This window comes from Drosophila mojavensis, unplaced genomic scaffold (assembly GCF_018153725.1).
Source record: "Drosophila mojavensis isolate 15081-1352.22 unplaced genomic scaffold, ASM1815372v1 contig_136, whole genome shotgun sequence".
Lineage (NCBI taxonomy): Eukaryota > Metazoa > Arthropoda > Insecta > Diptera > Drosophilidae > Drosophila > Drosophila mojavensis.
In genome coordinates, this window is record NW_025318667.1 from 6,668,794 (window position 1) to 6,685,594 (window position 16,801).

The following is a 16,801-nucleotide window of genomic DNA, read 5'->3' on the forward strand; positions in this document are numbered from 1 at the left end:
GCTGTTAAGACTATGTTAACGTGTCGTCTTAAAACATTTTAGCACACGGGACAGAATACACGCACTCAGCCTTAATATACTTACAATTATAATCAAGATTTTATACCCTAAATCCATTTCGATTGACAAAACAGAATATAGTGGTTTTGTAGAAATGAATGTAACAGGTAGAAAATGGTGAGGCGATAAGGACTTGTCCGTCGGGCCGTTTGGCTATCTGTCCACCGTCCATTTTCGATAACTCATCCCATCTTCTTATCGATCAAAATCGATCATTTAATTTCGTTTGATCCACAAGTAAAACCATCTATAGCAAAGCTATCAATGAAAAATTATTGAAATAATCGTTTATTGCAGGATGCAGGGTATTTTCTAGTCGGACGGGCCCAGCTAGAACATTCTTATATGCTTTCCTTTTTGGCGCCTCGAAAAAGCGTTCTAGTTGTTGTTTCATTGGCTTTTATGCTTAATACTTTGTTTTTGCGGCTTGGGCAAGTGGAACTATCTGGCTGCTCATATGGCGGCAGCGAATTCAATCAATTTTCACACCCAATTGGAGACGTCGCCCCGACAATATGCACTCTAAGTAATGCGTGGACAATTTGATTTACATAATTCCCATTGATGGCAATCAACTGTTGCTCTCCACGCAGTGGGTCGCACGCAGTAGCTGGCATTGGTTGGTTGCCAGTTGCCGTCCTGGCATTCAACCACCTAAGTCGAACCCTTTGCTGAAGCACTTTTGTCACATTTCCGCTAAGCTGCGCTGCCGGCCTGCCGGCTATCCGAAACTCCCTGCTGCCACCAGGCATAGCCATAACATCTCTGCGGCAATCATCCTGACAGCGTTTTCCTCAGCCCATTTGGGGTCCTTGACAATAATTCACGCTTGAATGACGCTTCGTTATTGCTAGTCATTGAACTTTAGTAAATGTGGGCGTGTGTGTGTCAGTGTATGTGTGTGTGTGTGTGTGTGTGTGTGTGTGTGTGTGTGTGTGTGTGTGTGTGTGTGTGTGTGTGTGTGTGTGTGTGTGTGCGTGCGTGGTGCTGGACAAGTCGTGCCATAATCCGAGAGAATTTGCCTCTTATTTATAGCAGCGCCTTCAAAAGGGGCGAAAATAACTCTTGCATTTAATCAATAAAAGCGCACAGGAAAAACATTTTCTGAGCCCACTGGCAGCAACAACAACTCAATAAGAAGAAGACATACAATTAAATAAGTGAAATGCTTTAAGTGAGTAATATTAATTAAACAAACAACATCAAAGCAGGGAGAGTGGCAGAGAGGCAACAGAGGCAGAGAGAGAGAGATATTGAGTGAGTGAATGATAGGGAGCGAAGATTAATTAATCAATTAAGTCAGGATATTTCTGTTAAATTTATTACGCGCATTCATATGCATGAATGATTTATTTTTTATTTTTTTATCTTATTTTTTTTTTAAGTTTTTAAACTGTTTTATTAAGTGAAATGACTCTGAAATATTGAATGAAATATGAATAATGGAACTGCTAGGTCAGGATTTAGTAGGAATTCCTGAGCAGAACTAATAACCATCTGGAGCTGGGAGCTGTAACTTCTAAAGCTATAGCAGATATAAATCATCGAACAAATCTTTTACTTTGAATGTAGCGGTTCAAATCAATAAGCAATTAAAGTTAAAACATATTTACCATAAGCGAGAATCACAGAATATTGACATCATTCCTTCAAGTCCTTCTCTGATATCTGAATTTATAAAATGCTGGATGATAGCTCCAATATATTATTATACATTATTATTATATGTATGTAATACTCAATTACTGCTTCTTATAGTTAAGAAATATCTTGTCTTCGATCTTAACAGGAAGCCCAACATATTTTTAATAGTTACCAATTAAAATAATAATGATAATTAGTTAATATCATATTTAAATTTTTAAGGTACTTACCACAAAGAATTTTTTGAATACCCGCGTTCTCAAAGCTTTTATTGGACTAAGCTTTCTGTTGTCAATAAAAATGTCAACAAATTTAAAATTCAATAAAATATACGTAAAGTTCAAGAACTTTTTACTTGGACCAATAGAAAGCTTTTTGTAAAACTTTGCATATTTACAGCTTTAGTAGAAATCTAAATATTCTATAATTAGTTGAAAGGGGAAAGCTTTGTAAGCTCCCGAGCTGTTCACATCAGCTTTCATAAGCTTTCAGCATGGCGCCACAAATATGCAAGAGCAAGTTGAAAAGCTCACGCAGCACAGCTTTCACCACGATGTCATGGTGCGGCCTGACCACAGCGCGTATAAGTTATTTTACAACCATATATGGCTCTAACTGTAGCTAGGACGGGATTTACGAGCTGGAAGCCAAACAAAAAAAAGTGCCCTGCATTTACACACCCACACTTTCATATATATACATATATCCTCATATACATTCAGCTTTGTATTTGTTTATCGTACGTATGTATGGTAAATAGAGTCAGGGATTCGCATTGCATCGCTTCTTGATATTAAATTGAATAATAAAAACGACTTTATTTCGCTGTTGACCAAACATCTGATAGAGTTCGTTGCAATATATATTTTTTAAATTAAATAACATCAGCTTTTGCTGAAGCTGAAACTGAAGCCGTTGCTTTACCATAACTATGCATATAGTAATCCATGATTTTCCCTCTCTCTCTTTTCTCTTCTCTTTCGCAGGTAAGTTTCTTTCACGTTAATGCACTTCAACTGTAAGTATAAAGTTAGTTTGATAAGCTTTTGCGCCTCTGCCGCGCTGCACAGAACAATTTTGAATGGACTGAACCGACTAATAGACTCGCTAAGTTCATTATGGCCTAATTGGGGAACAAGCTCGGCAGCATGCTGAGCCCGCTGTCCCACTCGTGCCTGCAGTTGAATTTGTGATCTCCGTCCGTTCAGCCAAAGGGTAGCTGGCAGCATGTTCAATCAATTTGCTGTCAATCCACGCCGGCATGCGGCGGTTGCACTAGACTCATGCATGTCTAACTAGTGCGTTGCTCCATCGATAACTGCATAGAGCAACTGGCGTTGGCCAGCCTGCCCCTGCACTGTCTGCAACTTAACTAATTTAGCTCTTAGATATTCTAGTCTGAACTGCTAGCGGGAAAATCAACATTTTGTGGCCTAATATAATTACTTTGTCTCTCAGACTGTGCAGCGTTTTAGACAATGTATTCACTTTGATTAAGCATGCAATAATCGATAAATGCTCTTTGCGAAAACAATGAGTGCTTTGTTATTATTTATAAAATACATATAAAATATTATGAATATACATCAAATATATACCAGTCAGAAAGATATATTATAAAATTGTGTAATCGAGACTAAGTTATATATCGATAACAGTCATTCGATTTATTCTCATGTCAACATACTTTACATCTTTTCTATATATAAAATATACTATTTAAGGTAAACTAAATTCCATTTTATGGCATTTTTTTAAACAAGAAGTAAAGACCATAAATACTTTTACATTCATTATCATATCATTAATATAGTTTCGTATTCATATAGCCATTGCTATAGCCACATCTTACACATATCCTGCGACTGTTCAATTTCCTCCATTTTACTCCATTTTGGACTTTTGATTGTCTAATCTTTTGTGGCATTATGTTGCCACTCGTGTCGCACATCTACATTTGTCCAACAAGTTCAGCCCTTTTGAGTGCTCAATCGAGCTGTAAAAGCCGCTTGGCCTGGATTTTTTCCTCTTTGGACTCCTCTTCGATTTTTGTCTATTCCCCGGCTCACACATCGTGCGCGAATTTCTGACCAACACAAAACGCTAATGATGCAGCAGCCAGCGTATTCTCCAGAGCAGGTCCACTGTGAGTTTTTCTTCTACCTAAAGCGCCATGTGTGGGCGGTGCGACTGGGAAGCAAAAGAATATATCGAAGCAGAAGCTGCACCACCTCAAAAAAAAAAAAAAAGATGAAATGAGTGAATAGGATTGCAACAGATGTTGCGAATGTTAAATAACTGATGGAGATTTAGCATCCATGTAATATATGTGTAACTATTGTTGTGTGTATAATGTGTGAGTTTGAAGCAATTGAGTATTGAAAAATTAATGATTGAGTTACACTCAAGCAACTTATGGCAACTTTAAATAGTAGCGTCGACATTTAAACAGCAGCGTTTACATCTTGCCTTTTCAACGTGGTTCTGAAACTCTTGCTGGGTGCTGCCATCCTGTAAAGATTGCATAACCATGATGCCTTACTGCCTCGAGAAAGTTTATCATGTATCTTGACATATGTATAGATGTGTAATATATATATATATATATATATATATATATATAGCTTTCCATATATTTCCCTTTTCAAATTACTGGCCATTAGATATTAAGCACTTTGATTACACATTTAAATATATGGATATATCTAAATATATCAGCTGTGCTTTACTAATTATTGAGCTTGACTTGAAGCTCGTAACTGAGAGCGCGGTTGGTTAGTCTTATTACATAAATACAGAATGCCGATTATTTTAAACTTTTATTAAATTTAAGCATTTGATTATCATGTGTACATAGTTTTAAGCTTGTTGATAAAGAATTGATAAAGTATTAGAGAAAAGCTGCATGCTTGTGAAGAAGTTTTGCATAAAATTGTGAAATTGTGTTTATAAAAATGTTCTCCCTGTTAAGGAGCTCAGGAGCTGAATCGATGATATGTACATTGAGCTAAAGATTAGCTAGTTGATTGGTTCTACTAGCAGTGCCACTGCTTCTCTCTCTCTATTCTCTCTTCACTCTCCCTCTCTCCGCCACTCTGCCTCTCGCTGCCTCGCCAAATGCAGTTGGGGGCGAGCTCAGTCCAAGGTTAACCTGTGCCCTGTTGCCGCCGCAATGAAAACTCACAAGTGTAACATTTGTTGCCCATGGTTTGTTTGTTGTTTGTTTAATTAGGTAATCGGCTTCTGTTTGCACTTGCAGTTGCATTTCAACTATGCATTTTAGAGCAGCGCCCGTGCCAAAACTGAACAAAAAGAGTGATAGAAAGAGAGAAGGAGGGAGGAAGGGAGGCGCAGAGTGCGTGTGAAATATGAACTGAAACTAGCTAAGTAGCTACAGGATTTATTTTGTGTTTAATTGGATTCGACTGGTCCGCAGGGAGTCGTCAATTGCAGTCGCTGATAAATGCCTGTTTAGTTTGTTAATCATACGCCGCGTTGCACAAACGCCCATGCAGCGCAGCCGCACATCCGCACAGCCGGAATCATCATCTCATCCATTGGTCATTGTTGTCCAACGGCGACTGGGATTTGGCAGCGCAGCCATCACAGCCGGCTGATGCTGGTGTTTGTGGTGTTGGCCACAGTCACATCATTAATGCCGCCAGAGGCAGCCAACATGTTGGCTAGTAATACACTTGGCAACATGTTTGCTTCACCCGGACGGCCGTCAAAATCCGTTTCCGTACTCTGAAAAGAAGCTGGCCACAAATTTTGTTTTCATTTGCGGCAGCTTGTCTCAATGATTTGTTTCATAAGCAGCAGCTTTTGATCTATCTGAAAAGCATTTATCAATTTCTGAGAATATGCGCACAATAAAAAGCATTTGGATTTCTGAGAATTCTTTTTTTTCAATTCATATATGTACATAAACACATACATATATATATATATATATATATATATATATATATATATAAATATCTGATGTCCACAGCAATTAAGACAAACAAACTATCTGTGAGAGCTTCAAGCCGCATGCCTCAAATATTTACTGGAATAGTAAAAGCCAAGACTTGCAGGCTGGCATTCGATGTCAAAGACAGCCTTGACGGCTCTAGCGGCCTTCTAGTGTTACCTCAACAATTGCTGCCCACTGCCACGCCCATCGAGTTGACAGTGGCCAGGCCAAGCTAACATTTCTCCATCTGTAACAAATATATCAATTATATAATTATTTCTTTTAATTATTGCATAGATGGATTACGCAATGCTCGACTAGCGGGGCATTTTAAGTTTGAAATCCTTTCTTCAATTATTTCAAATATTTTTCATTTGCACCACTGTGCAGCATGTTGCTAACGGTTACACAGGTGCTGCTGCTGCTCCTGCAGCTGGTGGTGCTGCAGCTGCAGTTTATTTATTTGCTCTTATTGCTTTTGCCCGCTTTGTTTGGCCTTTTCGCCGTTGCCTACCAATTTCGTGCGCCAGCCTAACGAAGGAAAAAATCGTTTATATACCCTGTAAACATAAGCCAAGAGGAGTTTCAAATGTAGTAGACAAGCAGTAAACGACTAATGTGTTGACTTTTAACGAATCGATAAATGTTGGCCCATCGGTTTTAATCGATTCTTTACAAGTCGATTGGTGGGCAAGCGCATAGATATGTGAATATGAAGACAGGGTATCTCTAAGTCCATCAAACATAATGATTGCCTAGTTGCAAGGATTTTGCTTTCTGTTCTTCTTCCTCTTTTTCTTTAAGCTGTCAGGCTGCAAAAGTGGAAAAGCCAAAAAAAGCTGCTGCACTTTACCAAATCGATAAATATCGATAAATCGAAGGCTCTTAAGAAACGTCCTATGAACCATCAGGCACTTCAATGAGCTCTTACTAAACACAGGGCATATATAAAGTCTATCAAGCACAATCGTTTTCCACTTACAAGGATTCTTCTTTCTGCTTGATTTTCTATTTGTTTTTTTGTATTTTTTTGTTTTTTTTGTTTATGTTTTTGTTTTTTTTGGAGCTGCTAAAGCTGAACAGCCAAAGCCAAAAAAGAAAAAAGGAAAAAGCTGGAGGAGCTGCAGCAGCTGCTGCACTTTCACTCATGGCCCGCCCGCTGGTTCGGTGCGCGACGCTCGCAACATGTTGAAAGCGAACGTTTGGCGAGCCGAAGCGCCCAGCCGAGCGGCGCGTCGTTTGTGGCTCGTCGGAAGAGACGAACCGCTGCCGCTTGTCAGTTGCGTAGCAAACGTCTAGCGTGAAGGTTTAGCAGCAGCGACTAAAGCGAGCCCAAATAGCAGAGCCGCCGGCAGTAGCAGCAGCAGCTAACTAGCAGCAGCAGCAGCAGTAGCAGCAACAATAGTAGTAGAAACAACAGCAGCAGCAGCAGCAGCACGTGCAACCAACAGCAGCAACTGCTGCAAGCAACAACCAACATCAAACACATAACAACAACCGACAACAACAACAACAACGCGCTCGTGTCTAAAGTCGAGTGTTTTACCATTTCTAGCCGCCGTTCGACTACTATATGGTATATATATATTTTTTTTTTTTTGTGTTTTTGTTTTGTTTTTTTTTTTTTTTTTGTGTCGCGTGTTGAGTGCAAAAGGTGCTTGAAAACCAAATCAAAGTGCACAGCCCTGGAAATGTAACGAGTGTGTGTGTGTGTGTGTGTGAAAGCGAAGCCAATGAACGACTCTCAAAAGACACTTGCAAACACGAGCAATTAGTGCAGCAGCAGAACTTGTTGCAGGGCAGAGAGAATCCCTGAACAGCTCACGAATCACTTAACGAGAGAGATCGAGATTTTGGTGACTCTTGTAGCTGTTGTTGTTTTTATCATTCTGGCCATATAAGTGAACCATGTGTGGCGTGTGTCCCATATATGGCCGTTATAGTTTATGTTTATGGCCCAAGCCAGATCTGTTGCGATTATCTCCGTTGGGCTCTCGTGGGCGTTTGCCATTTATTGCAACAAATTAATTGCTTTTATTGATTGTTGTTTGTTTAGCATAAAACTTAAGCCGTCCAATGAGAGAGTGGGAGAGCGAAAGAGAGAGAGAGAGAGGGGGAGAGGGAGAGAGCTGGAGCTAAAGCGCACGTGTGTATAGGCTGTATTACGCGTATTATCGCTTGATCTACAACGATGTGACTATGGTCAGGTGGGGGCCCACAGATAAGCAGAAATTCAATTAATCACAATGATTAATGCTAGTCGCTTGCTCCTGTCGCACATCCAAATAGCCACACACAGCCTCCATTCCAGCTGAAATTTGAATCGGGCCAACAGCCGTTGTCAAGCGGCGTGCAGACCATTGGCTATGACTCAAGGAAATCAAAATCAAAAGCTTCGCAAACACAGCGACAATTGTTCCTATCACTCGCTATCAATTAGCGCTATAAACGCGTCAGCGAGGGCAGGCAGAAGAACAAGAGGGCCCGTTTGACATAAGTAGAGTAACTAGAGTAGCGATAGACTTTGTTCACATTTCGCCAATAGCTGTGGTGCTTGGTGGTGGGTGGTGGGTGGTGGGTGGTGTTGCGGGATTGGGCCGAGGGCCTCTTACTGTCAGCCGAAAATGCGGCCGAATGTCTAAGAATTTTTGGCAGCAATCAAAATTATTGGACGGCCACCAAAACAAAAGAAACACTAAGCCAACAGCGGCAACAACAATAACAACAACAACAACAACAGCAACACGAGTGCGAGAGCAGCGACAATGTCTAGCAAAATTAACACATTTTATGCGCCAGCCAAAACTATTTAAAAATATTCATCAAGCGAAAAATGAAAAACGAACCATGAACAACTCTTGAACAGCAGAGCAGACACACGCTGCAGGCGAAATACCCTGTAAAAGTTGAAAGTCATGCTGGCAATCCAAATATGCTAGAAAAGAGGTTTAAAATTAGAAAATTTAAAAAAATAAATAAATATACATATATGTTTATATTTTTTTTGTATATACTATAAATTATATATTATTATATATAGGCATTATCTCATATTAAATGTCACCTTGAGCTAAGCCAAAATCTCCAAAAAATTCTATCTTATCTCACACAAAAAAAAAAAAAAAAAAAAAATTGATTAAAAAGTTTCCATTTCAATCGGCTTAAGCCACGCACTCCACGCTTAGATAATATCGATATTCAACCATGACTACGACAACTAATCTAAAGTGATTTTCCAATGCCAATTTTAGAATTTCTAAATCTAAACACTTGACTGTTTAAATATAATGCCATATAATGCTCACTATTTCCTAACACATTTAATGATAATAATAATCATAGAGAAAGTAATAAAGCTCTTAAAAAAGTCAACTCAGCAAATGTTTTATAAATCAGGCTACATCTGATACCCAATAGAAATCCTAGAGACAATTTCAGACTCAAAGAGACTTATCTTTTCAAGTGTTTGGACTACGATTCGTACATATAAAGCAGCTCTTATCACATCAATTGCCAAATTAGTTTATAATCCCAATTTATCACAATTCAAAGCAAATTATCAGAATTGTCTTATAAAAGGGAAAGTGGTCTTAACACCTGTCTGTTCCATGCTGCGTATAATGTAGATAAAGTAATGCCTATCATTCAATATGAGCTGATTGTAGTCTCAAATGGCTGTGATTCAAATCCTAAATATAAATTTCAAACTATATTATATATAGAGACGGTGAATAGTCTCAGGAATTAATAGAAAGTGATATCATATCTAATCAAAAAGTTATTTTCCCCGACTATAATCCATCACAATTTGAGTAGTGTCTCAGAGAGAAAGTAGTTTTAGCTCTTGCTGCAAATGACTTATCTAAAGTAATGACAGATATATATGTATTTAACTCAAATCTATTTGCTAATCCCATGCATTCATAATTCTCTCACAAAGAAAATCCAGTTGAAAGTCTACTCTCATAGTCAGCATCAGCTTGAGTGTACACATGGTGCAGGGTATACGACAGTATTATGGGAATTCATCAAATTGAATAGCACACACACACGTGTATTATATGTATATTTTTATTTGCGGCTATGCTAAGTGCTTGTATATAGAGCATAATTAAAGCAGGCCGCAGTGCAACAAAGTGCGTGTACTTCTGGCTGACAGCATATTGGGCTGTTGGGTAATACGTTCCAAGTGTGTATGCGTATGTCTCTCTCTCTCTCGCACTCGCCATCCCCCTCTCACTCTCACTCTCAATCTCTGTGTGTGTGTGTGTGTGTGTGTGTATCTATGTGCAGCTGGGCTTGGGCTTAGAAATTCATTTCGGTGGCCATTAGACGTGAAACTTATTTATTTATAAAACACAACACAGAACGCGCAGTCGAGTGTATGAATTCAGTGCTCTGCAACACCGAAGACAACAAGCGACAAAAATTTAACGATAAATATAAAAATAAAAATAAACCAAAACGGCAAAAGCAAAGGCAAACCCAAAGGCAAAGCCAAAAAGGTGCAGAACCCAGGACATCAAATATTTAAAGAGAAATTAAAATAAATAAAAGCTGAGCAAATAGAACAACAACAACAACAGCAACAACAGCAGCAACTAAAACTAAAATAAAGCAAATAACATAAACATTGTGCTCACACACGCACACACACACAAACACCTTTCTCTCATTGTGTATTAAAATTAATTCTTTGTTTTCTACTCTTTGCGCGTTAATTTCAACAGTTTTGCGCGACTTTTTTTGCTTATCAAATTCCACAGAAATATACCGAAAATAAAAACAAAATAAATCTGTAATAAATAAACACACGCGTATGTAAAAAAAAAAAAAAAAAAAAAAAAGAAAAGAGCGAAACAAAAAAATAAAAAACAAAAACATAAGCAAAAGCAATTAAAAACGAAACAAATTTTGCCGTTAGTCAAGTGGGGGCAAACGCCCAACGTACACGCAACTCGACCCACCAACAAACATAACAAGCAAATAAAAAAATATAATATAACAACCAAAAATACCAAACAGAGAAAATAAAAGAACAACAACAACAACAACAACAAAAACATTTAAATCAAATCAACAGCATCCAACAAGAAGAGGAAGAAGTCAAAGTCGAAGAGCAGCAGCCGCAGCACGCACAACCAGAGGAAGAAAAAGGTAAATTTTACAGCAGCGGAACAGAAGTTAAAAAAAAAAAAAAAAAAATACAAAAAAATTAAATACTACATGAAAAAATAACAGAGAATTTTTTAATTAGTTTCAAATTAAGTACGAAACTACAAATTGCAACTGAAACTCAAACTCAAACTCAAACTCTAAATGCGAACACAAACTGAATTAAATCAAAGATAAAACTCAAAGAGACTCAAAGTCGGGCACGTTGCGCATACGCCGCGTGCGCCGCAGCAGCAAACATTTGTGCTGTGTATGTTTGCATTTACTATTTACTTTTTTTCCTTTTTTTTTTTTTTTTTTTTTTTTTTTTTGGCTACACTTAATTCAATTCGTTTGGCAGTTCAACAAATTAAAAGCCAAATGCGTTTACTTAGCCCAACAAATGTTGACAGTGACGAGCTGACGATTTGCTAAATAATTCACATATGATTTATATTTGCGCACCATTGTCGGTCAGCGAATGCAAATCAGTGTGGGATCTAGTTGAAAGTATAGATTTATGGCCAAATGCTCGGCACGTAATTGCTGGGGCATTTAAAGCACACAACAGGCTCGACAAAAGTTCAATTCAATTTTCTCGCTTGTCGATGAAACATAACAGAAAAGCAAAAAAAATAATAATGCAAGCAAGAATCGGGTGTTAACGACTGCATAGTGCTCATCTAACAGAATCATTTTCCATTGCGTCATGCCCCTTTTTGATGTACCTGCATATATTGTTGTGCAAGTCTATAGAAGATATCGACAGCTATTTTTTAGAATTTTTAGCTTCTAATTTAAAAACTATACAACCGATTAGCCACGCCCCCTCATGATTGTATATATGTGTATCCGCCATATCTTTGGCAGGCGCATGTTCCATATTCCAACTCTCTAGCTGTTTACCTGTGAGGGTTTTTGAAATGCCGGAAAATGCATGTACCACGCCCTTAGTGGGCGTAGCGAAAATATCTAGAATATATTTTATAATTCGAGGTTAGAGTAGAGATATGGAGAGACGGACGGCCGCATTGTCCGGCAACAAAACCCATATACTCCTTGCACATTCGTGAATGAGCATGAACGGAGCAGAGAAGAGAAATAAAGATATTTAAGAATTGCCGTTAAGTTGGCGACGCCGCGGCGACAGGTTGACAGCGTGTGTCGAGATTTAATAAAGCTCCTAGTTAGCCTGTCAATTTCCAGATGTCGGTAGGACATCAATACAAACGCAAATAAATGTATACAAATATGTATATATATATGGGGAGAGTGTATGTATGGCTGTATAACATTTTGATGCGCATCACGCATCAATTGAAAATGCTCATTCAGGTTGTGTCTAAGCAGCTCAAAGCAAACATTAAATCCTTGAATTGCCATTCAATTATTAAATAAATTACATTTATTTTGCAAGCTGCTCGACATTAGATTTGGAATTGCTTATACAACATTTGTGCAATGCGCCGTCAGCTCTGGTTAACATCTTAATTGCTCGACTAACTTTTCACGCCGGGAGCCAGAGATTTGTTACGGCATTAGCAGGCTGTTAAAGTTAAGCTGTCGCTGTTTGAATTGCCTCAAGTGCAGCGATTGCAAGTAATTCAATGAGCTTTTGTTTGAGGGCAGCTTGGCTGAAAAGTTGTGTATTTAATAGGGGATGACCGAGCATTAGCTTCGTGGCTGTTGAGCGACAGATAAGTGTGTGTCTATGTGTGTGTGTGTGTATATGAATCAATAAATCATTTAAAAAGATTAATTGCTTTGATTTCAACTAATTAGATGCAATTAATGGAGCATGTGTGCACTTTCAGGGCGACACACACACACACACAGAAACAGACACCCACACACACACATAAACACACACACATGCACATGTCTGGCACTCGAATGGCATTTGTCTGCGATACCCGCAAACACTCAGTTGCTCTCAGACGTCAAGCTAAAGCGCCACTTGAGTGACTCGCACACACACACACACACACACACACACACCACACACGCACACCCACACACGCACAGCATGTGTGGAAATGCAATTGGTGCAGCTTCTTCTGTCGCTTGCTGATGATAATGCCGTTGATGGGGCAGATAATTGTCGCCCAATTGCCTTGGAGCTCAAACAGTGCCACACAGATAAGTTCGTCCAGCAGCTGTGCGACTGCATTTACCAGTTGCTAAATGCTATTTGCTATTTGCATGGCATTGCTTTTCTTTTATGGCCAGCTGCCTTTTGGGCTAAAACTAATCACGCCCGGAGCAATGCGACACGTTTCATAATCGTCGCGCTGACGCTGCTAAAGCTGTTTAAAGCATTTACGCGGCGGGTCTTAGGCAGGGCCGATAAGATAATAGCGCACCCACGGACGCCGTTGATACACCGATAGGCTATGGACAACACCAACAACAACAACAACAAGTACAACGACAACAACAACAACTGAATAATAATAATAAAGCAAAAAATAAAATAAAACAGCAGCGACTTAAGTCTCGCAAGTCTCGATTGCTCCGGCGATACGAGCACACACCAGTTTCGTACATTGTTAATGCGTGTATCGAAAATATCTCTGATTGACGTATACACTAATTAATAGGCGACATTCTGGCTGTGCAGCACACGCACTCACTCACCCACCTGCCGTTTGACCCTACCTCACACTCACTCTCACTTGAACTCTTCCCCCCGCCTGTCCCGCACGCATTGAGATTTGAATTGCTTGATAAGTGGGGCGACACAATTGTATTCGTGCATCGATAAGATTTGAGATAAAGTTTTTAGCTTTAAACAATATGCCATCATCTAAATATAGCACTGCCAGAGGTGTGTCTACTTTTCGACGTGACTGTGCGACGCTCAGCCAACAGCCAACAGCCAGCGGCCAAATGGCAACGGCCAACTGCCAGCTGAGGCTAAGGCGCTACGTGTCGAGTCGTGTCGTGTCGTGTCGTGTCGTGTCGAGACACCCTGCACTTATTTCAAGTGCCCACCACTCCAGCGACCACTTAAAGGATTTGCATTTACACACAGTGTCAATTACTGTTATGCAATTGCAACCCTCTCTCCCTCCCTCTCTCTCTCTATCTCTCTCTTTCTCTAGCGCTCTTCCACTCACACTCGCCTTATCGCTGAGCAAATATATTTTGCAGCTGATTGGCAAATTAAGACAAATTTGATTCGAAATTGCTCAACTTTTGTTTACAGCCATATATATATAGAGTACATATATATATATAAATAGCTAGATATATGTGCATGTACTCAACATCTACTGAGATTTCGCCTGTCACACACACTCACACACACCTGCACACACACCCACGCAGCCCGACGCAGTTTGGCATTTCCTTCAGTTCTCCGGACAATACTTTTTTCTTTTTCGCATTTGAGGCTAATATGAAATAGTCAAATGTTATGCAATTGCAACGGCTCAACAACAGTTGCATTTGACTTGTGGCTACGGCTCTACATAGCTGCAACTGCCCAAGGGTTTTGCTTTGGCTCTGCTGCTGCATAGATTGCGGCGTTATGCAAGCAATTTAATTGGCCTTCAGAAACACACATTGAGAGCTGAGCTTTCTCTCTTTTCCTTTAATTCAAGATATATTACGAATGAAATGCTATCAAAAATATTTTACAAGAAAAAAGTCTTTTTGTTATGCAGGCAAATCATTGAGAATGCGCAGGTTAGGCTCAGGCTTCAGAGAGCTGAATATGAAGTGTTGCATTGAAGATGTTGCATTGCTTTTTATATTGATTTAAATTTATGTATATTCTCATGATTTATCTATTTTTTTTCTGAGTAAGTCCCAATAGCAAGGGTTGCCCTTAACTGTTGTTCAGCCTTGTCCTTCCAAGGACCTCCTCAGTTATTCCGCATGAAAATGAAGAAGTCACAAAGAGCGAGATCACTCTCCGCATTAGTATCTTCTCTTTATCCAAAACTTTGCTATAAATTCCTTGCTCCAACCTTGAAGAGATTGGTCTCTTAGCAAAACAGTTGTCAGGACTTATCTGGTCATTCAGACTAGTTCGATTCTCTGGTATATGATGTGCAGCAAAGAAATCTTTAAAAACAATATAGGCAGCCCTCAACAGCTCAGCATTTGCAAGACTTTTGAAGTATATCTCACATATATCTCACATATTTGTCAGGATCTATCAAATTGGTTTGATATCTTTGAAGACGAGCCATAAATGCTTCATGCTGTTTATTATATGTAAACCCAGTACTCTTTGAGCACATCTCGCACACATGCTATCGATATATATCCCTTATACACCATATGAAATGCCTTTTAAGCTACCTCAGCTCTATTAGCTCTCACAGCAAACCCAATAACTTGCCGAACAGCCCTCGCATGCGAATGCTCTGATTCTTCTCCGTGGTAAGCCTTAGTTCCTAGCCTAACTGAAAGGAAGGCCATTAATTTGCAATAATTATGCTACACTTATTGAAAGCATTGCCTTGGCATTCAAATTGAGTTGAGCTTTGGCTTTGAATGGCTCTAAAGGCGTGACCCACGCTGTACGCACACAATCATCATAAGGTGGGCAGTAACACAGCTATTTGCTCGATATACAAAATAATTAGTTCTCTTTGAGAAGTTGTTTTTCCTCTCGCCTGCTTCTTCCCTGTTTTTTTTTTTTTTATTTTATTTATTTTTTTTTTATTTCAATCATAGCTCAAAGCAGAGAGTTATGTTTGAATGCCATTCAAGTTGGAATTGGAATTGGAAATGGCATTGGAACTGGAATTGGAATTGGAATTGAATTCCTTTTGGCCTTTGCAACGGCAACAACTAATTTGTCAGTGGAAACAATTTTCTTGACTGCTCGGCGTAAACACTTTCACTTTGTGCCATGCTCAATTAGTGTTGCTGGCCTTTTGGCCCGGCCTGCCACAAATTGCAAATTGAATTCATCATATTTTATAATGTCAAACAGAATTGATGCTGTCATATGTATGTATATGTGGGCGGTGGTTCGAAATTGTTTTAGCCGGCCACAAAATGGTTTTGGCCATTTGAACTTCAACTTGACACAAATTGCAGGCACTAATTTGTCATTAGCACGCCACAACAACAACAGCAACAACAATAACAACAGCAACAACAACAACAACAATAATGTCCAGGCCAACAAATGGCTACCGACAGGTTGGCAACTTCGATTTGCGTCTCAGCTTGGCAAATTATATTGTTTTTATTTTTTTTTTATTTCCTCCTACTGCTGTTGTTGTTGTTGTTGTTATGCAAATTGGTTGCCTAACTGAACCGAAGACCACACAGAACACATGAATAATCAATATGAGTGTGTATGTGTGTGTGTGTGCGTGTGTGTGTTCGAGCGAGTATCGTGGGAACATTTATGGCTGCCATTTTGTGCGTTGAACGAGTTTATGCAACATGGCAAAAAGTGAGGCGGTCTTATTGATTGATTGGACGGGCAGACAAGTGGCTTTATCAGTAGCACAATTCACCAACATGAATATACATATATTTATACATATATATATACACGCATATTTATATATAAATTCATTTATTGTTGTTGTGGCTGACACGTCTATTTAATAACAAAAACTTTTTAACTGATATTAAATGCGTATCTCACACTCTATATGCGTGAGTGTACTCGCGTGTGAGTGTGTGTATGTGTGTGTGTGTGTTTGGGGGGATGGCCAATTGTGCTGCCATTTAAGCCAAATGAAAGTTGTAAAACAAACTAAGCCAGAATTCTCAGCTAGTATAACTTAACACGAAATAGAAGAAAAGAAAAGCATACACACACAAACATACATACATATATATATATGTATACCGCCACACACACACACATCCTCTCACCAAACACACACCCCCACCCCCAACAGCTGTCTACACATACAATTGCATAGCTTTAAAATAAAATGAAAAATAAAATATTACGTATACGCACAATTGTCTCACAAATATTGCGAACAACTTAAGCCAGCCAGC

General features: G+C 39.1%; 1 protein-coding gene and 1 long non-coding RNA gene across 7 annotated transcripts in view; both read left to right on the top strand.

Annotated features, from left to right (window-relative positions):
- The window catches only part of LOC6586084 (cAMP-specific 3',5'-cyclic phosphodiesterase), a 234,428-nt gene that overhangs the window by 86,383 nt on the left and 131,244 nt on the right, over window positions 1-16,801 (top strand). For 3 of the 6 annotated variants that reach the window (XM_044011468.1, XM_044011469.1, XM_044011470.1), the window contains exon 1: window positions 10,721-10,819. The exons of the other annotated variants lie outside the window; for them this stretch is intronic. The gene's annotated coding sequence lies outside the window, so the exon portion shown is untranslated. Of the gene's footprint in view, window positions 1-10,720; window positions 10,820-16,801 lie in introns of those variants that run through there. 6 annotated transcript variants of the gene reach the window in all.
- LOC116804630 lies at window positions 6,759-10,442 on the top strand. Its single transcript, XR_004364634.2, has 2 exons — window positions 6,759-7,238; window positions 10,393-10,442. It is a non-coding gene; the product is annotated as an uncharacterized LOC116804630 (long non-coding RNA).